General features: G+C 38.4%; 1 protein-coding gene across 9 annotated transcripts in view; it reads right to left on the reverse strand.

The window, feature by feature from the left end:
* LOC309634446 (uncharacterized protein) overlaps nucleotides 1-24,999 on the reverse strand; it is a 284,447-nt gene that overhangs the window by 122,075 nt on the left and 137,373 nt on the right. For 3 of the 9 annotated variants that reach the window (XR_014248109.1, XR_014248111.1, XR_014248112.1), the window contains one exon: nucleotides 14,859-14,997. The exons of the other annotated variants lie outside the window; for them this stretch is intronic. The gene's annotated coding sequence lies outside the window, so the exon portion shown is untranslated. The remainder of the gene's footprint in view (nucleotides 1-14,858; nucleotides 14,998-24,999) is intronic. 9 annotated transcript variants of the gene reach the window in all.

Consider the following 24,999-nt stretch of genomic DNA (forward strand, 5'->3'; position numbering starts at 1 on the left):
AAACGGAGCTGGAGGAATCAGGCTCCCAGACTTCAGACTATACTACAAAGCCACAGTAATCAAGGTAGTATGGTACTGGCACAAAAACAGAAATATAGATCAATGGAACAGGATAGAAAGCCCAGAGATAAACCCACACACATACAGTCACCTTATCTTTGATAAAGGAGGCAAGAATATACAATGGAGAAAAGACAGCCTCTTCAATAAATAGTGCTGGGAAAACTGGACAGCTACAGGTAAAAGAATGAAATTAGAATGCTCCCAAACACCATACACAAAAATAAACTCAAAATAGATTAAAGTCCTAAATGTAAGGCCAGACAGTTTAAAACTCTTAGAGGAAAACATAAGCAGAACACTCTGACATAAATCACAGCAAGATCCTTTTTGACCCAGCTCCTAGAGAAATGGAAATAAAAACAAAAATATACAAATGGAACCTAATGAAACTTAAAAGGTTTTGCACAGCAAAGGAAACCATAAACAGGACTAAAAGACAACCCTCAGAATGGGAGAAAATATTTGCAAACAAAGCAACTGATTAAAGGATTAATCTCCAAAATATACAAGCAGCTCATGCAGTTCAATATCAAAAAAACAACCCAATCCAAAAATGTGCAGAAGACCTAAATAGACATTTCTCCAAAGAAGATATACAGATTGCCAACAGACACATGAAAGGATGCTCCACATCACTCATCATTACAGAAATGCAAATCAAAACTCCAATCACCTCACACCAGTCAGAATGGCCATCATCAAAAAATCTACAAACAAAAAATTCTGGAGAGGGTGTGGGGAAAAGGGAACCCTCTTGCACTGTTGGTGGGAATGTAAATTGTTACAGCCAATATGGAGAACAGTATGGAGGTTCCTTAAAAAACCAAAAATAGAACTACCATATGATCCAGCAATCCCACTACTGGGCATATACCCTGAGAAAACTATAATTCAAAAAGAGTCATGTACCACAATGTTCATTGCAGCACTATTTACAATAGCCAGGACATGGAAGCAACCTAGGTGTCCACTGACAGATGAATGAATAAAGAGGATGGGGCACATATATACAATGGAATATTACTCAGCCATAAAAAGAAATGAAATTGAGTTATTTGTAGTGAGGTGGATGGACCTAGAGACTGTCATACAGAGTGAAGTAAGTCACAAAGAGAAAAACAAATACCATACGCTAACACATATATATGGACTCTATAACAAAAACAAAAGCAGAAAAAAATGGTTCTGAAGAAACTAGGGGCAGGACAGGAATAAAGACGCAGATGTAGAGAATGGACTTGAGGACACGGGGACGGGGAAGGGTAAGCTGGGACGAAGTGAGAGAATGGCATTGACATATATACACTACCAAATGTAAAATAGCTAGTGGGAAGCAGCTACATAGCACAGGGAGATCAGCTCGGTGCTTTGTGACCACCTAGAGGGGTGGGGTAGGGAGGGTGGGAGTGAGATGCAAGAGGCAGGGTATATGGGGATATATGTATACATATAGCTGATTCACTTTGTCATACAGCAGAAACTAACACAAAGTTTTAAAGCAATTATACTCCAATAAAGATGTTAAAAAAATAATGAAATAAAAAGAGCTTTTCACATTAGAATAGTAATACCTAAAATTATCAGGAGATAATGTGGTACAGTAGAGAGAACACTGACCTCCATGCACAGCTATGGGACATTGAACTTCTTTGACCTCAGTTTCCACATCTACCAAACAAGGAAGTTAGACTTCAAGATCTATAAGATCCTTTCCAATACAAGAAGTCTAAGACTCTTGAAACCTCTTAATGATAACCCCCAGAGTAAATTTCCAACCACTAATTTGAAAGTTCTTAGAATTTAAAATAGTCATAATTTTGCTGCTCTTCTGCTCTAGCCCACTTCAGAACTCATACCTTTTGATGGTTTAGCCAGAGAACATAGTGTTTTCCCAGAGTTCTTTTTTCCAAGTAGAACTATGCTCCAGTTAGACTTCCTCTGGTTTACTTATTCCACATTTTACTGAAATTTGGCATCCAACTACTCAATGAAACATTGCACCACAGTTGAAAGCTACAGATCATTTATTACCTAGGGTCCTCTCAAATTTATTCCCAGAGAATGAGAGTCTGAGAGCAACTGAAAGAACACTTCTAAACCTGAAGTCTTTTTTCTAGAGGCAGCTGAACTCAAGTGCAGGGGTCTGGTCACCTTGTCTGTCATCAGAGAAGTATATGGCCAGGGTCAAGTATACTACAGTTCTCAAATACTACAACCACTTGTAGTTAAGTGAAATCGGGTTGAAATGAACAAAAGAGGCTGAATATTAGTTGTTTTCATAGGGTTGTTGTAAGGTTTTAAGATAATGTATGTAAAGCACCTGATATAAGGAAGGTAAATAGTAGTTGGTGGTCGTTATCAAGGAACACCTAGATTTACTGGGCTCAACTCTCATCACACCCATCCCTCACTCTAAGCCTTTGCCAAAAAGAAATCTGTAGTTCCCCATAATTGTTATGCTTTCTATTGCCACTGGGCCATTTCATATGCTGTTCCCTTTGCCTGTTCCAACACCCTATTCCACTTCCTTTAACTGCTTAACTCCTATTCAACATTTTAAATTTCAAAATGTATTTATAAATTCAACAAATATTTATTGAGCACCTACTATGTCCAAGGCACTGCCTTTGCTGTGTGTATATCAGGGAACAAATCAGACCAAAACTCAGCCATGTGTCCCCCAAATATGTCTTGTAATCACCAGCATGATCCTCTTTATCCCCACTGGACTGTTTGCTCCCTGGGAGTGAGGACCACGCCTTTCATAAAAATACAGTACCTTTTGCCATTTGCAACAACATGGATGGACTTGGAGGGCATTATGTTAAGTGAAATAAGTCAGATAGAAAAAGACAAGTACTGTATGATATCACTTATATGTGGAATCTAAAAAATACAACAAACTAGTGAATACAACAAAAAAGAAACAGGCTCACAGTTACAGAGAACAAACTAGTGGTTACCAGAGGGGAGAGGGAAGATGGGAAGGGCAAGATAGGGGTAGGGGATTAAGAGGAGTAGGGGATTAACTATTAGGTATACAATAAGCTACAAGCATATATTGTACAACATGGGGAATATAGCCAATATTTTATAATAACTATAAATGGAGCATAACCTTTAAATATTGTGAATCACTATATTGTATGCCTGAAACTTACATAATATTATACAACTATACTTTAATAAAAAGAAAAATAACACAATACCAAGCAAACGTCTGGTGTAAAGTAGGTGCTCAATATTGAACAAATAAATTATTGAGCAAATAAAAATTAAGAACTAAGAATAACTGGGGCTTCCCTGGTGGCGCAGTGGTTGAGAATCTGCCTGCCAATGCAGGGGACACGGGTTCGAGCCCTGGTCTGGGAAGATCCCACATGCAGCGGAGCAACTAGGCCCGTGAGCCACAATTGCTGAGCCTGCGTGTCTGGAGCCTGTGCTCCGCAACAAGAGAGGCCGCGATAGTGAGAGGCCCGCGCACCGCGATGAAGAGTGGCCCCCGCTTGCCGCGACTGGGGAAAGCCCTCGCACAGAAACGAAGACCCAACACAGCCATAAATTAATTAATTAATTAATTAATTAAATAAATAAAAAATAAGAATAACTGAAATAGGAAAGGGACAAAATTTTAGTCATGTTGTCAGACCATTAATTATAACAGCAGCATGGGGAGAAGAGAATTTTTAGTCCCTGATCAATTGGACCCTAGAAACCTTCCTGCTAGTCACTAAGGACCTTATTCTCAAAGATCACAACTCTCTGAAAGGAGAATTGTACATCTGTTTGATTCCAGGCACAAGTTTAAATTTCCCCTGAATTTTCATGTTTTTCCCAAAGGGAAAAACATTTTTTAAGATGTTTATAAGGCAGCTAATAGGGCAGCAGAGAAAAAAGAATGTGACAGTCCCAAGGAGCTGTGATGTACAGTGACTGACTTTCAAAAATGATTTTGAAGAGACCAGTGAAAAGGGTGGCACTTGTGAAAGAGGAGCATGAAAAGAATATTATGGAAAGAGAAGGAAAGTTAAAAAGCAGGAAGAAAATACATTGTTAAGAAAGAAGCACTATGGAGGAAAGACATTGACAGTTAAAGGCCAGGAAAACAGCAGAAACAATACAAGTAGAAAATATAATTATTATAAGTTACTCATGAAATTGTTTTATTTGATTTACTCAATGGCTCTGTAAGTTCTGGTAGGGAGGTGCTATTCTTCCCATTTCATAAATAAGGAAACTAGAGCTCAGAGACTTGCCTGAAAAACATAGCCAGTAATCAATGTTCTCTGATTTATGGTCTAAGAATTTTCCCACAAATAGGGGAAAGATAAGATCAAAAATTAAAGAAAAGAATAAAGAGCAAGTAGTGCCTGATAAGTGTTTGTTGACTGAATGGGAAACAGACGTAGGACAGGAAACAGAATGGAGACACAAATTTCAACTTCAGTGGAGACTATTTCTCAGGAATCACTAAGCATTTGCAAGACTTTGGCTCCTGGCACCCACAGTTATGGCAGGCATTTAGAACTCCTGAGGTTAATATGACAATAGTAAAAAACTCCTGCTCCAGAGGAAATCACATTCTACTGGGGAAGAAGACATGCAAATGAACAACATGAGCAATAGCAATAATAACACCAGCAAAACAGTACGGTATATTTTAAAAGAAGTACGTACACAATTCCGTGGTGCCAAGAGCAAGCACAACTCTGCTGGTGGGGAAGAGGGAGGGGATGGTTGAAGAGGGCTTGTGAGTAGGGTGACTTCCGAGCTGCATTTTGAAGTAGTGTTTTTGGAAGCATAGTGAAATGAAGGCATTCCAAACAAAGAGAGTAGCATTTGCACAGGAGTAGAACAGAAAAGGACCTGATGGCTTAGGGAGCTGGAATAATTCAGCAAGGCTTGAGTTCAAGTGTGTGGCATCATGCTAGGGACCATTTACTTTACAGATGGTGGCAAGCCATTGGAAGTTTTAAAGCAAGAAAGTGCTGTGGTTAGATATATAGACTAGAAAGACCATTATTGAAATATTACTTCCAGTTTAGAGAATGGAAAGGAAGTAATGAAATGGGGAAAAAAAAGAACCGTCAGGCATAAATTTACTTTCATTGAATTTCTATTTTTTATTGGTCATGCTTTCACAGTTTTATTATATGTGCTTGATAAAGAAAGGCCATTTTGATCTGAGATAAGGAGAAGAGAAGTTCAGAGCAAAAGATGGAAATTATTTTCACATTGGTGTCCTTGGCTTGCAGACCACTTGGAGCAGTACCGCAGGTGAAGATCTCCAGCTCATGCGCTGACCAGGGTAGGACCTTAACATTTAGTAATTTCCCTTCTGTTTCCCTTCTGAATGTGGCCAGCTCACCACCAGCCCACCAGTGAAAGAGAAATAGGAAGGAAGCTTCATCCTCTACCCAGTGCACCATTGGCAACACTGAGAAATGGAGCTGAGAACTCGAGAGGCAAACCAGGGCCCTCCGCTTCTCTTCATCATTCCTGACAACAGATAGAAAAAAGGCAAACCCTCACCTCCTGCGGTCAGTGCTGATGCTCATCTAGGAACTTCATTCTCAGTAGCTACAGATTTTCCTAATTATTCATCTTAACTTAACTTGACACTGGGTTCTATTGCCTTTCACGAGAAAGGTCTTGGGAGACTGTAAACCTATGTGGTTGGGAAAAGAATGTTCTGCACTAAGTGGGGAAGGAGAGGAGCTGCAGATTTCCAGCTTTCACAGCTTGTCTGCCTGTGGAAACTGTGCTGCAACATACCCTTGAAATCATTTGGGTGGGCCTTGTTTCTGAGGAAAGAAAGAGGCCCCAGAACCTCCCAAGTGAGTGAAAGAATGATTTCCAGATAGTCAAGTGGAGCAGCCTCTTGCTACATGAGCTGGATGTGCTTGGCAGTCTCTCCCTGTGGCTGGCCAGTATCCTGAGGTTAGCAAAGCAGAAGGCAAATCTTTTGGGAGCTAAAAGACATATGCACGTGCCAGCATTTTTGACAAATGCTCAGTTAATTGTTTTCTATGATTCTTCTCTTGAGACACAGACTGTGTACACCAGGCACCAAGAACTACCCCTCCCACCATCCTACACCCCAGGGGAAACTTCATAATTACACACATTTGGGCCAAGAGTCTACCCCACAGGAAATGGACAGATCAGCCCCTGCAGATGAAAGAATGATGCAGGGCATGGGAAAGCAGAGAAATCTCCTGAGTGAGAAAGAAGATAAACTCACACAAGTGAAGCCAGAGAGTTTATATACCAACATGAGAAACTGAGAATTTCTTATAAGGATACCCAGGAAATGATGGTCAGAAGAGGCTTGGGTAAATTGAGGAGAATTTTGGATTGTTCCATAACTGGTGAATAATTTAGTATTTGAAAACCTCAGCATTCCAGGATGGAATTCAATTTGGGATGAGTTCCTGGGAATCGTGGCATGTACAGTGGGTTCAAAAACAAATCACGCATATGTAGAGGTGAAACAGGGATTTCAACTATAAAATCCATAAATTTCATGACTTTTTCCTTCCAGATCTAGCTCTTTTACAATTTTGCCTCTTCTTTTGTCTATATCATTCTCTAGTTATGCGTTCATCTCTTGCCATTTGTTCATCAAATATTTATAGTTGTGCACTGTGTAAGATGCCTACTACTCTGCTCTCATTGAATTGGAAAGGTTTAGAAGGTGTATCCCCTCTGCACAAACGCTAATTGGACCAGAATCTTGCCTGTAACACAGCAGTGTTGCTTACTCAAGCAATAGACTGGAATGGTTAAAGAGCCCCAGTTCTACTAGTGACACTGCTCTAGAGATTGGTTTCACAGAAAGATAACTCAATTTTGATTTATTTTTGTCAAAGGTTTTGAATCAAGAGATTTATGTGTTAGATATAAAAGTCAACATTTCTCTATGTTAAGGTACTTCTTTGTTGCTTCCATTAAATGTTGATTTTATGAACAATGACAACAATAACGTGCTAAATCAATTTCACAACAAAATCTGGAAACTAAATAAGTTCCAATTAGAAAACTAAGTTGCTGAGTTACTGATTTAAGGATTAGTTATTCATTCTCTTTGAATCCAAAACTCTCAAATAAAATGGAAACGTCCTTGAAAATAAGTTGAATGTAAAAGATGTTGAAATCATAAATGTGAGAGAGAAAAGAAGTTGGGTAATGATTGTGAACATCTAGGGAAATCTGTAAATAAACTTCAACAAAATGTTAACTGAGCAAACTAGAATACAAGAGGAGAAAGTATCAACAATAAAAAAACTCATCAAAAATTTTGCCATCAGGAAATAAGTTAGACAAGAATTAGTATTGGTGAATTCAGATTTAAAAATTTGACCAACACATTCAGTATAAGAAGAAGAATAAAATGATATAAAGGCAAAGAAAAGAGTCTGAGAACAAGGGGAGAAATGGAGAGAAATTGGACTGGCTTTTCCTTTACAAAATATAAAATAAAAGAAAAGGTAAAGAACTTATCTTGAGCAATCATATTGATTTCTTCTAGGGAAAAAGAAAAGTGTTTGGTTTTAGTTTGTTTTATTAACCAGGAGACAGCTGGGTCTGCGATAGAAATAGTGACCAGAAAATTTTGCTGGATAAAAGATCCCACCACAGCTCTGAAATGAGTACAAGACTATTTGCATACAGAGTGTACTTTAAGAAGTGGTAGTAAAACATTCTGGTATGATTTGTTTGGGAAAAAAAGGAGAAAAAAAAAGCCCTCAATGAAGCCTCTTTCAGACATGTGTCATGGGCTTTTTGTTGCTGAACTCTTCCATATTAACAAACTAAATTGTTCTTCCTTTCATTCTTTTGGCCACAGGACAGATGAAATTCACCAAAGTCTCTACCACAGACATTCTCAGATGGTGCTAATAAAAAAGAAGAAACCCACACCAGAATTGGTGGTCCACATTGTGAGAGTCACTAAATATCATCACAAAGCAATAATTATCCTACAGCATGCTTGGTGGCTCAACATTCTGAAATGTAAGTGTCAAGAGCATACAGTTTCAACAATGTTGCTAATGGGAACTCATGTTTTGTGTTGGGTGGTCTTCTGCTCTGCCTGGTGGTCCTGTTTCTGCCTGCTATGACAGCACTAATGGTTTCATGTAGTCCCCAATCCTACACAGTATTCACTTGTCTCTCTTTAGTAATGCACGACAAGTCATAAAAGACAGACTACCCAGAAATGACATTGCAAGTATTCCAGATATTTTCTCTCTTGGTGGTGACAGTTCCAAATCAAGTTGGCTCAGTATTTAAGTCAAAGCATTTTTCTAAGTGGCGGCTCAAAATGCAGCCTTAGATCTGGAAAATCAAACTGGGCTCTTCTTGCCTCTTCCATCATTGCTTGTAATAAATACTCAACTCTTTGACCGCAGCTAGAAGCTTATGATAGATGATACAGAATAGATTCCAACTCTCTCTTTCCCAGATGCAAAGAACTCATCTTTTGGTTAGAGAGACTTCACTACCTTTTAATAAGCATAGGCAGATCATTTTACAGACTTTCTTGCCACACTCATTTAGGATTTATTTCCCAAGGTCTCACAAAGAGTAGAAAGGGAAGGTTCATAGCTGCACAGGATGTCAATACAATCTCTGTTCAGAGGGTCAGAGAGTCACATACCCCAAAATTAATCCAGGCAGCTATCCTAGTTTTAACTCTAAAAATGGTATAAGAACATTCTTCACGATAAGCTGACCTACGACTCTGTACTTGCAGGACCATAGAACAAGAATTTAATCTCAATAGAATTTTTGGAATCATCAGTTGGGCTGGGTTTGGGGATTCAGTTCTAGGCCCCCTAAACCACCCATCCTAAACTCATCTCCCTGCAAACTCCTTCAGTACTCACAGCCTCTACCATTCACTGGCTATTTTACTACATTTGGCCTTGTATGGTGGTTAAATTTTCGTAGTCATTCTTCTTTGTCTATTTCTCATCATTATAAGTTCCTTGAAATCAGATAACCAGACATATTCACCTTCATATACCCAGTGCCTAGCACTGTGCCTGGTACATAGCAAAGGATCCATACATTTTTTTAATGAGTAGATTAAATTTGGCCCTGTTGGATTGAAGAAAGTGATTACAAGGATGAGTGTCTTTCTTCAAGGTCTCTCTAATTTAGCACATGGCTCGATACAGAGTAGATGCTCAATAAATGCTAGTTGGTTAGTCATTTCTCAGACAGTTACTTTCCTCCAAGTGGAAAGAAAAGCCTGCCAAAAATGAATGTATGCCAGCAAAGCCAATTACTGTTTTTTTCACTCTTTCTGGTGATATGAAACCTTTCCTCCTCTCACTCAGGACCCCCAGTACCCAAGAACAAGAAGGGATCTAAGCATATAAACTGTTTACCACAGCAACCATAATATCTGAAGCCAAAACTTTGTCACATGTTCTTACACCAGGAGAGGATATTTGAAAATATGACCAGCATGGATCATTCAAGGTGTTTGGTTTTTAGTACTTCTGATCACCAAAAAAAAAAAAAAAAAATCAGAACACCTTCTGTTCTTTAAGAATTTCCAGTTGGACCTTCACAATTGTATGAGAAAATAAATATTGGCCCACTTTTAAACTGTATGACACACAATACAAAGATTAGGGCTATAAACAGAATATGTATTTCTGCATTAAATATACATTAACTAATTTGGTGAGTGTACACATGAGGAAATGGTTTGAGGCCTTTACTAATTTACATACATACTTCACTGGATAGCTTAAAGCATGAGATCTAAAATGAAGTCAAAGCCAAAAAGAACCAGAGAGGAAAATAAAACAGATGGTAGAAGAGTAGGGTGTCATAAGAGCGAAGGGATACAGGAGGATAAAGGAGGCAGTACAGAGTTACACAACCTGATAGAGAAAATTGGAAACTTATTCAACATCTATTCAACAGATTCATAACTGTGACTCTGAGGTGCTAGGCAAGGAGCTAAGAACTGTAGAAGACACCAGGATAATAAAATCCACCCTGGTGAGGGAGAAACTCTCAGTCTAGGGGCAGTGTGGGTAAGTGAGTGGGCAGAGAGAAAATAAGGACAGCTATACATATAAATATAACGGAAAGCAGAAGTGATCATTGCCAAAAGAGAGGTTCAGATAAAGCGTTGTGGGAGTTCAGTGAAAGGAAATATCTCTTCATTGAAGGATGTTTTGGGGTAATTTTATAAAGTAGATGATATTCAAACTCAGTCTGATAGAAGCAATTCAGATGGTGTAAAGGGAGAAAGGGCACTCTAAGTGGAATTAACAATATGAGAAAGGCATGAAAGCAGGAAATCTACTAGATCTGTTCAATGAGTATCAAGTGTTCCATTTTGTCTAAGGTTTAAGGTATGCATAGGGACATAGTGAAAAATGGGGCTGATAAGGTGGACTCTGGTTGGATTATAGACAGCCTTGAACAGCAAGCAAAGGGATTTGGAATTTATTCAGCAGTCTTTGGGAGCTATTCAAGGTCTGATGAAATCAGAGCTGTATTTTCAAAAGCTTAACCTAAAACAATACAAAGAGTAAGTTAGAGGAAGAAGACCGGGGCTGGGAGATGAATTTGGACCAGTATAAAACTGAATAAACATCTTCCAGAAGGAGGTGACTGCTAAAATGTCATGATACTATTAAATGTGACAAATATTGCTGCCTGTTTTAGTCAATATGGTAAAATGTGTCATCAAAGACCTGGATGGGAGGCTAGCATGAATTGGAAGTGAGTTAGGGAATGACACCTGCAGGACCTTTAGTGTCAGGAGTGAACAAACAGGCAGAATCAAGATGACCAATGACTTTCATGGTTAAGTCACCTATAGTTTCTCACCATAGATGGAGGAAGATAGTAGAGGAAAACGTCAGAGAATGTGAGGCAGACTTTAGGACTGTGGTCCGTTAGAGTGAGGGTTATACTGACAAGAGGCTTCAGGCAAGTGTGGCGTTTTGCTGAGGTGATTCCAAGCTTTCCTTGAAAGTTTTGTCTTCAAGGTGGTCTTTCCAGGTCTTCATTTTTTAAAATATTTTATTGAAGTATAGTTGATTTACAATGTTGTGTTAATTTCTGCTGTAGGGCAAAGTGATTCAGTTATACATGTATATATTCTTTTTCATATTCTTTTTTTCAATTATTTTTTAAAAACTTTTTTCCCAGGTCCTAAAGAGCCCATGAGGGTCTTTGTTGATCCACCAAGTTAGTGACACAGATCATAGAAATATAATATCCTCTCGATGATGTGAGAACTCAGCTTAAAGAATTTTCTCCTCTAGAGCTAATTTTTCCCAAATCACCCATTTATTCTTTCAGCATGTATTTATTGAATAACTACATTTGCCAGGACCTAGTCTAAGTGCTTTGTGAACAGATAAAAAAAATCACTACCCTCCTGGAGCTGACATTATAGAGGATAAAAACATGAAAATATTAAACATAATAATTGAGCGAATTATGTATTACATTAGAAAGTGATAAGTTCTACTGAATAGATAAGTAATTAAATAGATAAAAATAGAATAAAGTCAGAGGGATCACAAGGGTGGAGTTGGGTTTGAGGCAATTTACAATTTTTAAAAGGCGGTCAGGGCAAGCCTGATGAAAAGGACATAACGAGCAAAGGCTTGAGGGAAAGGAGTGAGTTATCTATGTGAGTATCTGGAAGAAGAATGCTCCAGATGAACCCACTAGCTCAAAAGCCTTGAGGCAGGAATGTTCTTGTTGTGTTCTAGAAAAAAAATGAGACCAGTGTGAGTGACGCAGCAAGTGAGGGGGTGAAGACTAAAAGATAAGATCAAAGATATAAGAGAGGGCAGAACATGAAGGGTCTCTAGGCCATATAAAGACTGGCTTTTCCAGTGAGTGACATGTGGAGTCATTGGAGGGTTCTAGGTCTAGGACTGACTGGATCTGACTTGCATTTTTTTTTTTTTTTTTGACTTGCATTTTGAAAGCATCACTCTGGCTGCTTTACTGAGCATAGATTTTAGGGAGTCAAGTATGGAATCAGGGAGACTATTTTGGAGGCAATTACAGTAATCCAAGTGAGGTAAGATCATGTCTGGGCACAGATTAGTAGTAACAGAGGTAGCAAGAAGTGGTCTGATTCTAAATACGTTTGTTAGTAGGGCCAACAGGATTTCACGGTGAATAAAATATGGAATGTGAGAAGAGAGGAGTCAAGGATGACTCAATATGGTTGATCCCAGCAACCAGAAAGATAGAGCTGCCAAAAATTGAGGTGAAGGAGGTAACATACGGGACAGGCTTGGGAGTTCAATTTTGTACATATTATATACATATGGAAATGATACATAGGCATTTAAAATTCTGGACAGAGGGCTAGAGATATAAACTTGGGAATCTAGCATAATGATGGTATTTAAAAGTGTGAAACTGGATAAGTTCACCAAGGGGATAAATGTTGATAAAGAGGAGAATCTGGGCTGTTACAACATTAATAGTTCTGGTGAAAGAGGAGGAACCACCAAAAGAGATTGAGAGAGCATAACCAGGAAGGCAGGAGGAAAACCAAGAGAGTGTGTGTTCTGGAAGCCAAATGAGTAGAGGGTATCAAGAAAGAGGGTCCATCAGCAGTGTCAGCTGTTGGTGCTCTATCAAGTAAAATGAGCGCTGAGAGTGACCACTGGATTTATCATCAACGTTGTGAGTGACCCTGACCACAGTAGTTTCAGTGGACTGGTGAAAGCAAAAAACTGAATGGAGTGGCGTTGAGAGAATGGGAGAGGAAAGGCTGGAGACAGCAAGTATACACAATTCTTTTGAGAAGATTTTCTGAAAAGGGGAGCAAGAAATCAGGTGGTAGTAGTAGAAGGAAGTGGGGTAAAAACTGGTTCTTAGAATTTTTGTTGCTCTTGGTTTCTGTTGTAGACTGAATTGTGTCCCTGCAAAGTTCATATGTTGAAGCCTTAACCCTCAGTATCTCAGAATGCAACTACACTTGGAGATAGGGCCCTTAAAGAGGTAATTCAGTTAAAATGTGGCAGTTAGGGTGGGCCCTAATATAATATGCCTAGTATCCTTATAAGAAGGGGAGATTAGGACACACAGAGATTGACATTAGGGATACACGCACACAGAGGGAAGACCATGTGAAGACCACAGCGAGCTGGTAGCCATCTGCCAGCCAAGGAGACAGACCTCAGGAAAAACCAAACCTAACTCCCTGATCTTGGACTTCTAGACTCCAGAATTGTGAGAAAATAAATTTCTGGTGTTTAAACCACCCAGTCTGTGGCATTTTGTTATAGCAGCCCTAGGGAACTCATAGAGTAGTTTTAAGTTTTTATTTTTGTTTCTCTTGCGGGGGTGGGGGGGACAGTTTTTTAAATGGAAGAAATAATTATAACACATTTGCGTGCTTTTTAAGAAATATCCAGAGGGAGAAAATGATTATCTAGGAGGCAGAGGAGGAAAACTGATAAGAGAGATATTTGTTGAGAAAGTTAAAGTGGATGGGATCTGGTCTTTGTTATTCATTTCCCAGAGCTCCTCTTAGCCTTAGGCCTCAGTCAAGGACCATAAAATAAACCTTCTCTGATTTCTTGATAGTGATTATACCAGAATCAGTAAACTTAATAAGGGAGAGGAAGAGACTCTACCAAACCTGGATTTCTAGAAAAATCATGGATCTGTTAAGAGAAATAGATCAGAAAAAGAGAAATTAAAGTGGAAGAAAAGAGAGAGACAGAGTCGAGGAGAGTCAAAAAAAAAGAAACAAGATGAATTTAACTTTGTCTGCATTTGGTAAGATATGTAGGTGGAGATGTTCTTGTGGGTGTTGAAATTGCTGAGAAAAATTTAGCAAAATTCAAAGAAAGAGATGGGGTAAGTCTAGAAGTAAATCTTCCCTAAAAGATTACATTTCCCATGAACAATTTTCTTACTACGAAGAGTTCCTGCCACCACACCACCCCCACCACCTCCTTTAAAAAAAAAAAAAAAAGGATGTAATAGTTATTAAGATATAGCCATTGTGACGAAAAAGTGGTTTGGTAAAGGGAAGTTGGTTAAGAACACGTTCCGTTTGGGAAAAGGAAAATGACTATTCAAGCTTGACATCTTCAAGATGTTTAACTATGGGCCTAGGATAGCATACAGTCCCATATAGAGATAAAGGAAACAACCCTGGGATTGTAGAGCTAGTGTGAAGGAAAATGACTATCAAGTCTCATAGCATTCCTGGAAATTAGGAAATCTACAAATATCAGCCCCATTTTGCAATGGTGGGAAATCTTGGTATTCTGAGGCTAAGAGATTAGATTCATAATAAATATAATTTGAAGTGGTCCAATATGTCACAATGAATCAGTACCAAAATAAGGACTGGAACCCCGGACTCTTGGCTCCTAGCCAGGACTCTACCCACAAAACTGTATTTCCTGGGTTTTTATTTTTGATCTTGAACTAATTCTCAATCTCTCTCTCTTGCTCTCCAGCTCTCTCTCCCTCCCTTTCTCACATACCATAGATGGCCCTTGTACATGTCCTCCATAAATCACTCTATCATGGAGCGCCTTTGTTGTTCTCTTCGTTAGGTAACCAAAGGAAGATTATGGCAGAGGACTGGGGCTCAACATTAAGGGAGATAATTGAAGGTCATTCAGCTGAAAATAATTCATATTTATCCATGCCTTCCTTTACCAGAGCATCTGGTTTCCGTTAGCCAGCATGGTGTCCTCTGGTCCTGACTGTGGTGGCCTACGGTAACCACATTTTTGCTAAAAAGGAAAAGAATGCTTTCTTACATCTGTTCCCGAGATGTTTTTCCATTCTTCTTTGTACAAAGCAATGCTCTGTATTTAGATGAACAAAGACTAAAACTTCATGGTATTAGGTACTGATGACTGGTCTGCCTCTGGACAGCTTCTCTGCGACTTTCTCTTTCTGTCAAGATCAATCATAGAATGAAAGATTAGGAAAGCTAAGGTCAACCAGTTCATCTTACTAACTCCTGCCAGAACGTCACAGTTCTAAGCAGGTTTAGATTTATTCTATTTGTAAAGAGATTTTCTGTTCTTACCTCCATATACAGAGAATATATTAATTCACTCACTAAGTTCTTACCTGAAACCTGTGGGCAGGTTTCAGTTTACCACCCACAATAGACACGTATTTTTATTTTTACTTTTTTTTGTCCATGACTGCTGTATTAGCAATAGGAACTCATACCTATATTTAAACCAGAATCTCTTTCAGCCTGTTTATTAATAAATGATTCTTTAGCATTAACCTACTAGTTATCTTTTAAGAAGCATATTAGTTAGTTGAAGGAACAAAGCATGAGAGAAAAGAGAAAAGAAAGTGGGAAAAACCCAGTATGCATAAATATTAGAAACACTGAACTTGAAAGTATAGTCAATAATAGGTGAACTTTGACCTTAACCTAAACGGAATGACATTGTTAAAATTAATAGTAATAGCTAAAACGTATCAAGTACTTTCTGTATATTATGCTTGATGCTTTAGGGCCACTGTCTCCTTTAATCCTCACAACAAATCCATAAGGTGAATAATATTCTTATACTCATTTTACATAAAAAGTTGAGGGCCATAGATATATCTGTGGGGTCCTGGCAGGAAACAGATGGAGCACTCAAAAATAGGTTAATTAATTGGAGGAGGTTTTAATAAAAACCCTATTTGCCAAAGTATAGGCAGAGTGTAAGGAAATCATAAGGAATAATGCAGTACCCTGATGCTAGTAATGTTGGGACCATTACTAATCCTAACCCTGGAGAAGGAGAGAATGATTACCAGAAGCCAGAAGGAGAGCCAAGTCAGGAGGTCTATCTGACAGGATCCCCTTCTACAGAGGGATGCAGCCGGCCTATGGGAAATGCAAGGGAGGATGAGGGGGGATAAGTAATCCATCTTCATTCTCTTCCCATGCTCTACTTAGCTAAAAACCAATCAGGAGTCCTAAGCCTGTGGATAAATATGCTCAGGTCAGACTACTGGGGAAGAGAGAAAGGTGGAGAGGGTAGAAAGTGGATCTAGATGGGCACAGTCACTTTCTAAGGCCACAGAGATAGAACAGGTCACTAACGTGAATCAAGGTCTCTAAGTGATGGAGCAGGATTTCAAATTCATAACTGTCTGACTTTAGAGCTCAGGGTCTTAACCACCATGCTCTACTGCTAATGGCTTTGAAATAGTCATTAGCTATTTCAAAGAAGGGAGGTTAATTCAGGCAGCAGAGAGTATAAGGAGATGTAGAGAGGAAGGGACATGCAAAGCTATGACATTTACTAGATATGAACCTCTGGCAAGACGTCCCTGAGTTCTGCTTTCTCACCTACAAAATACGTCTATAACACAAAATGCAGCTCATTTCTCTCATGCAGTTCATATCATCAATTTCATTATCATTATTTTGATTCAGCCTGGAATAGAAATGAATCACCCAAATTTATGCTCAGAGACAGTAGCCCTCTGTGGCAGTTTACTGCATTGTGAACAACTGCCTGCTTTGTAAGCCACACATCATTGACCCAGGGTCTGAAAGACAGTGGCCATGAAATCTGTTACTTTTTCTTACTGTTTTTACCTCATGTAATAGAAGTGCCTACTCATTTCATCAAACCTGACTCAAGGAATTTTGTAACTATGGCAAAAGAAAAGTTAAGAGAGATGATTTAATTTACAAATTGTTCTCTACTCTATAAAAGGAGTCACCTTAACACAAATGATCAGCTGACCATAAATGGGTCTGAGAGTAGCAGTGCTCTTAGAAGCACATATGGTGCCAAGACCCTATGGGCTCTAAAGAGAGGTCTCAGAGCAGCTTACAAAATATTGTTTAGGAATTTCCTGTGCCAAAAGCAAAGGTGAGAAATAGGACTGCAAATCAGAGGGAAATCCAAGCAAGCAGGAGCCAAGTAGAAAATGCATGACAGGAGCAGTTTGGAAAGAAGTCCAGGGTTGTAACAGAGCCTTTAGTTTCATTCACATGTGACGTGAGAGAGTATCAGATTGAGTTAAAAATCAAGTTTCCAGAATAGAACTTCAATAGAAGGATAGGAACATATCATCTAGTTTGTTCCCTAGAACTTGGAAGAAAAGATAAAGGAAGGGAAAACATGGGAAAAGATAAGAGACTTAAGAGATGAATACAGAAGATCCAAATCCAAAGGATAAGAGTATTGAGAAGAGAGAATAGAGAGGAGAAATAATCAGAACAACAAAGCAAGAAAAAAAATTTTTTTCCAAATTGGAGGGTGAATTTAAAATGGGTAATTCTACCAAATGCCAAGTGATGTAAATAAGAATCACACTTAGGAAAATCATTGTAAAAAAATTAAAACATAAAAAAATAATAAGAGCAGATCATAAAAACCTCCAGGGAAGTCTGTACCTGAAGGCTTTATTAGCTAACACTATGGTGGTAATAAGTTTGCAATATATACCTGGAATCAACACTGTGTACACCTTAACTTACACAATATTATATGTCAATTATATCTCAGTAAAGCTGGGGGAAAATAGCCTCCAGGGAGAAAAGCAGACTTCTTGTCAGTAAAAGCATATGCTAGAGAACAATATTTTAAAGTTCAATGATCATTTGTTTTCAGCCCAGGATTTTTTAAATTAATTTATTTATTTTTTCATGATTTGATACATATATATAGCAAAATGGTTACCACAATAAGGTTAGTTAACATCTCCATTTCCTCACATAATTACCTTTGTGTGTGTGTGTGTGTGTGTGTGTGTGTGTGTGTGTGTGTGTGTGTGTGTGTGTGGTGATAACGTTTAAAATCTACTCTCCTAAAAACTTTCAAGTATATAATACAGTATTGTTAATTATAGCCACCATGCTATACATTAGATCCCCAGAACTTATCCATCTTGTAGCTGGGAGTTTATACATTTTGATCAACATCTCCCTATTTCCCCCAACCCCCAGCCCCTGGCAACAACTTTTCTACTGTCTATTTTTATGAGTACAGCTGTTTTAGATTCTGTATAAAAGAGCATGAAGAATTTTTTTTCTCTGTCTGACTTGTTTCACTTAGCAAAGTGCCCTCAAGGTCCATCCATGTTCTCACAAAAACAGAATTTCCTTCTTTTTATGACTGAATAATATTCCATTGTGTATATACCACATTTTATTTATACATTTATCCATCAATGGACATTTAGACTATTTCCATGTCTTGGCTTTTGGGAATAACTCAGCCTAGAATTTTATACCCAAAACTATCAATCAATTTGAGATTAGAATTAATATATTTTAAGACAGGAAAAGACTGCAGAATTGGAAGCATTTCCACTTGGTTAGTAAGCTGGAGGTCTTACTATTTGGAGCTGATTCCTGCCGACTTTGCCTGAATTCCCAGAGACGTGTGGCTGACAGGGTCTTGGTGCTCTGGCCTGGTGTCAGGCCTGAGGCTCTGAGGTGGGAGAGCCGAGTTCAGGACATTGAAACACCAGAGACCTACCAGCCCCACATAATATCAATTGGCAAGAGCTCTCCCAGAGATCTCTGTCTCAATGCTAAGACCCAGCTCCACCCAACAGCCAGCAAGCTCCAGGGCTGGACGCCCCTTGCCAAACAACTAGCAACACAGGAACACAACACCACCCATTAGCAGAGAGGCTGTTTAAAATCATACTAAGTTCACAGGCACCCCAAAAAACACCAGCAGACTCGACCCTGCCCACCAGAAAGAAAAGATCCAGCCCCTCCCACCAGAGGACAGGCATCAGTCCCCTCTACCAGGAAGCCTACACAAGCCACTGAACCAACCTCACCCACTGGCAGCAGACACCAAAAACAACTGGAACTACGGACCTGCAGTCTGTGAAAAGGTGACCCCAAACACAGTAAGTTAAACAAAATGATAAGACACAGAAATATGAAGCAGATGAAGGAGAAAGGTAGGGACCTACCAGACCAAACAAATGTAGAGGAAATAGGCAGTCTATCTGAAAAAGAATTCAGAGTAATGATAGTAAAGATGATCCAAAATGTTGGAAATATAATGGAGAAAATACAAGAAACATTTAACAAGGACCAAGAAGAACTATAGAGCAAACAAGCAATGATGAACAACACAATAAATGAAATTAAAAATTCTCTAGAAGGAATCAATAGCAGAATAACTGAGGCAGAAGAACAGATAAGTGACCTGGAAGATAAAATAGTGGAAATAAATACCACAGAGCAGAATAAAGAAAAAAGAATGAAAAGAATTGAGGACAGTCTCAGAGACCTCTGAGACAGCATTAAATGCACCAACATTCGAATTATAAGGGTCCCAGAAGAAGAAGAGAAACAGAAAGGGTCTGAGAAAATATTTGAAGAGATTATAGTCGAAAACGTCCCTAAAATGGGAAAGGAAGCCATCAATCAAGTCCAGGAAGCACAGAGAGTCCCACACAGGATAAATCCAAGGAGAAACATGCCAAGACACATACTAATCAAACTATCAAAAATTAAATGCAAAGAAAAAATATTAAAAGCAGCAAGGGAAAAGCAACAAATAACATACAAGGGAATCTGCATAAGGTTAAAAGCGGATGTTTCAGCAGAAACTCTGCAAGCCAGAAGGGAGTGGCAGGAAATATTTAAAGTGATGAAAGGGAAAAATGTACAACCAAGATTACTCTACCCAGCAAGGATCTCATTCAGATTTGATGGAGAAATTAAAACCTTTTCAGACAAGCAAAAGTTAAGAGAATTCAGCACTATAAAAAGAGCTTGACAACAAATGCTAAAGGAACTTCCCTAGGCAGGAAACACAGAGAAGGAAAAGACCTATAAAAACAAACTCAAAACAATTAAGGAACATACATATTGATAATTACCTTAAATGTAAATGGATTAAATGCTCCAGCCAAAAGACATAGACTGGCTGAATGGATACAAAAACAAGACCCATATATATGCTGTCTACAAGAGACCAACTTCAGACCTAGGGACATATACAGACTGAAAGTGAGGGGATGGAAAAAGATATTCCATACAAATGGAAATCAAAAGAAAGCTGGAGTAGCAATTCTCATATCAGGCAAAATAGACTTTAAAATAAAGACTATTACAAGAGACAAAGAAGGACACTACATAATGATCAAGGGATCAATCCAAGAAGAAGATATAACAATTGTAAATATTTATGCACCCAAAATAGGAGCACCTTAATACATAAGGCAAATGTTAACAGCCATAAGAGGGGAAATCAACAGTAACACAATAATACTAGGGGTCTTTAACATCCCACTTTCGCCAGTGGAAAAACCATCCAAAATGAATATAAATAAGGAAACACAAGCGTTAAATGACACATTAAACAAGATGGACTTAATTGGTATTTATAAGACATTCCATCCAAAAACAACAGAAGACACTTTCTCCTCAAGTGCTCATGGAACATTCTCCAGGATAGATCATACCTTGGGTCACAAATCAGCCTCAGTATATTTAAGAAAATTCAAACTGTATGAAGTATCTTTTCCAACCACCACACTATGAAACTAGATATCAACTACAGGAAAAAAACTGTAAAAAATACAAACAAATGGAGGCTAAACAATACACTACTAAATAACCAAGAGATCACTGAAGAAATCAAAGAGGAAATAAAAAAATACCTAGAAACAAATGACAATGAAAACATGATGACCCAAAACCTATAGGATGCAGTAAAAGCAGCTCTAAGAAGGAAGTTTATAGCAATACAATCTTACCTCAAGAAACAAGAAAAATCTTAAATAAACAACCTAACCTTTTACTTAAGCAATTAGAGAAAGAAGAACAAAAATCCCCCAAAAGTTAGCAGAAAGAAAGAAATCATACAGATCAGATCAGAAATAAATGAAAAAAGAAATGAAGAAAGCAATAGCAAAGATCAACAAAACTAAAAGCTGGTCCTTTGAGAAGATAAACAAAATTGATAAACCATTAGCCAGACTCATAAAGAAAAAAAGAGAGAAGACTCAAATCAACAGAATTAGAAATGAAAAAGGAGAAGTAACAACTGACACTGCAGAAATACAAAGAATCACGAGGGATTACTACAAGGAACTATATGTCAGTAAAATGGACAACCTGGAAGAAATGGACAAATTCTTAGAAAAGCACAACCTTCTGAGACTGAACCAGGAAGAAATAGAAAATATAAACAGACCAGTCACAAGCACTGAAATTGAAACTGTGATTAAAAATCTTCCAACAAACAAAAGCCCAAGACCAGAGGGCTTCACAGGAGAATTCTAGCAAACATTTAGAGAAGAGCTAACACCTATCCTTCTCAAACTCTTCCAAAATACAGCAGAGGGAGGAACACTCCCAATCTCATTCTACGAGGCCACCATCACCCTGATACTAAAACCAGACAAAGATGTCACAAAGGAAGAAAACTACAGGCCAATATCACTGATGAACATCGACGCAAAAATCCTCAACAAACTACTAGCAAACAGAATCCAACAGCACATTAAAAGGATCATACACCATGAACAAGTGGGGTTTATACCAGGAATGTAAGGATCCTTCAATATATGCAAATCAATAAACGTGATACACCATATTAAATTGAGGGAAAAAAACCATATGATAATCTCAATAGATGCAGAAAAAGCTTTTGACAAAATTCAACACCCACTTATGATAAAAACACTCCAGAAAGTAGGCATAGAGGGAACTTACCTCAAGGCCATATATGACAAACCCACAGCCAACATCGTTCTCAATGGTGAAAAACTGAAATGATTTCCACTAAGATCAGGAACAAGACAAGGTTGCCTACTCTCAGCACTATTATTCAACATAGTTTTGGAAGTGTTAGCCACAGCAATCAGAGAAGAAAAAGAAATAAAAGGAATCCAAATTGTAAAAGAAGAAGTAAAACTGTCACTGTTTGCAGATGACATGTTACTATACATAGAGAATCCTAAAGATGCTACCAGAAAACTACTGGAGCTAATCAATGAATTTGGTAAAGTAGCAGGATACAAAATGAATGCACAGAAATCTCTTGCATTCCTATACACTAAGGATGAAAAATCTGAAAGAGAAATGAAGGAAACACTCCCATTTACCACTGCAACAAAAAGAATAAAATACCTAGGAATAAACCTACCTAAGGAGACAAAAGACCTGTATGCAGAAAACTATAAGACACTGTGAAAGAAATTAAAGATGATACAAACAGATGGAGAGATATACCATGTTCTTGGATTGGAAGAATCAACATTGTGAAAATGACTATACTACCCAAAGCAATCTACAGATTGATTGCAATCCCTATCAGACTATCAATGGCATTTTTCACAGAACTAGAACAAAAAATTTCACAATTTGTATGGAAACACAAAAGACCCCGAATAGCCAAAGCAATCTTGAGAAAGAAAAACGGAGCTGGAGGATTCAGGTTCCTAGGCTTAAGACTATACTACAAAGCCACAGTAATCAAGACAGTATGGTACTGGCACAAAAACAGAAATATAGATCAATGGAACAGGATAGAAAACCCAGAGATAAGCCCACGCACATATGGTCACCTTATCTTTGATAAAGGAGACAAGAATATACAATGGAGAAAAGACAGCTTCTTCAATAAGTGGTGCTGGGAAAACTGGACAGCTACATGTAAAAGAATGAAATTAGAACACTCCCTAACACCATACACAAAAGTAAACTCAAAATGGATTAAAGACCTAAATGTAAGGCCAGACACTATCAAACTCTTAGAGGAAAACATAGGCAGAACACTCTATGACATAAATCACAGCAAGATCCTTTTTGACCCAGCTCCTAGAGAAATGGAAAAAAAAACAAAAATAAACAAATGGGGCCTAATGAAACTTAAAAGCTTTTGCACAGCAAAGGAAACCATAAACAAGACGAAAAGACAGCCCTCAGAATGGGAGAAAATATTTGCAAACAAAGCAACTGACAAAGGATTAATCTCCAAAATGTACAAGCAGTTCATGCAGCTCAATATAAAAAAACAAACAACCCAATCCAAAAATGGGCAGAAGACCTAAACAGACATTTCTCCAAAGAAGATAACCAGCTTGCCAACAAACACATGAAAGAATGCTCAACGTCACTAATCATTAGAGAAATACAAATCAAAACTACAATGAGGTATCACCTCACACCAGTCAGAATGGCCATCATCAAAAAATTTACAAACAATAAATTCTGGAGAGGGTGTGGGGAAAAGGGAACCCTCTTGCACTGTAGGTGGGAATGTAAATTGATACAGCCAATATGGAGAACAGTATGGAGGTCCCTTAAAAAAACAAAAATAGAACTACCATATGACCCAGCAATCCCACTACTGGGCATATACCCTGAGAAAACCATAATTCAAAAACAGTCATGTACCACAATGTTCATTGCAGCACTATTTACAATAGCCAGGACATAGAAGCAACCTAGGTGTCCACTGACAGATGAATGGATAAAGAAGATGTGGCACATATATACAATGGAATATTATCAGCCATAAAAAGAAAGGAAACTGAGTTATTTGTAGTGAGGTGGTTGGACCTAGAGTCTGTCATACAGAGTGAAGTAAGTCAGAAAGAGCAAAACAAATACCATATGCTAACACATATATATCGAATCTAAAAAAAAATATGGTTCTGAGGGCTTCCCTGATGGCGCAGTGGTTGAGAATCTGCCTGCCAATGCAGGGGACACGGGTTCGAGCACTTGTCTGGGAAGATCCCACATGCCGTGGAGCAACTAGGCTCGTGAGCCACAACTACTGGGCCTGCGTGTCTGGAGCCTGTGCCCCGCAACAAGAGAGGTCGCGATAGTGAGAGGCCCGTGCACCGCGATGAAGAGTGGCTCCCGCTTGCCGCAACTAGAGAAAGCCCTTGCACAGAAACGAAGACCCAACACAGCCAAAAATAAATAAATAAATAAATAAATAAATAAATAAATAATAAAAAATATAAAGGAATTCCTTTAAAAAAAAATGGTTCTGAGAAACCTAGGGGCAGGACAGGAATAAAGATGCAGACGTAGAGAATGGACTTGAGGACATGGGAAGGGTGAAGGGTAAGCTGGGACGAAGTGAGAGAGTAGCATTGACATATATACACTACCAAATGTAAAATAGATAGCTAGTGGGAAGCAGCTACATCACACAAGTAGATCAGCTCAGTGCTTTGTGACCACTTAGAGGGGTGAGATAGGGAGGGTGGGAGTGAGACGCAAGAGGGAGGGGATATGGGGATATATATGTATACATATAGCTGATTCACTTTGTTGTACAGCAGAAACTAACACAACATTGTAAGGCAATTATACTCCAATAAAGATGTTAAAAAAAAAAAAAAACCTACAGAATTGTCTCCCATGTTCGCCCTCTCATAGGCTATCACTTTCAGGAATAAACCAAGAAAGAGGAAGACATGGGATCCAGCCAATTGTATATCTAATGCAGGAAGACATAAAAGGAAGCCCCAGGTGTTAGGTCTAAGTAGTTCAGGCAGTTAGACAAAAATTCTCTGAGGATGGTCTCTGTGGGGGAAAAAAGAATAGCATTGATTTATCACTTTTTTTTTTTTAATATGGGGAGAATTAAGTAGTATAGCTATTAAGATGTAGTATTTGGAAAAACTCTAGAATATGATCAATATAAAACACTTGCATACAAAGCAAATTAAAAAAACCTCAAGACTAATAATTAAAGAGAACTGTAAAGGAAATGTATAGTCCAAACAGTAACAGAAGTAAATCATCACATTATTTTCATCTAGAGGTCTGGGTCAGGGAAGGCCTGGAGACAGAGAAAATCACTAGGAAGCTCTTTCAGTTACCCAGGTGAGACACAATGGTGGTCTGATCCAAGGCTGTGTCAGTGAGATGGAGATGGAGTGGGCAAATTTTAGATATATTTAGGAATTATAATAGAGAAATTGGGA

The sequence above is a fragment of the Balaenoptera borealis genome (assembly GCF_965194805.1).
Source record: "Balaenoptera borealis genome assembly, chromosome: 1".
NCBI lineage: Eukaryota > Metazoa > Chordata > Mammalia > Artiodactyla > Balaenopteridae > Balaenoptera > Balaenoptera borealis.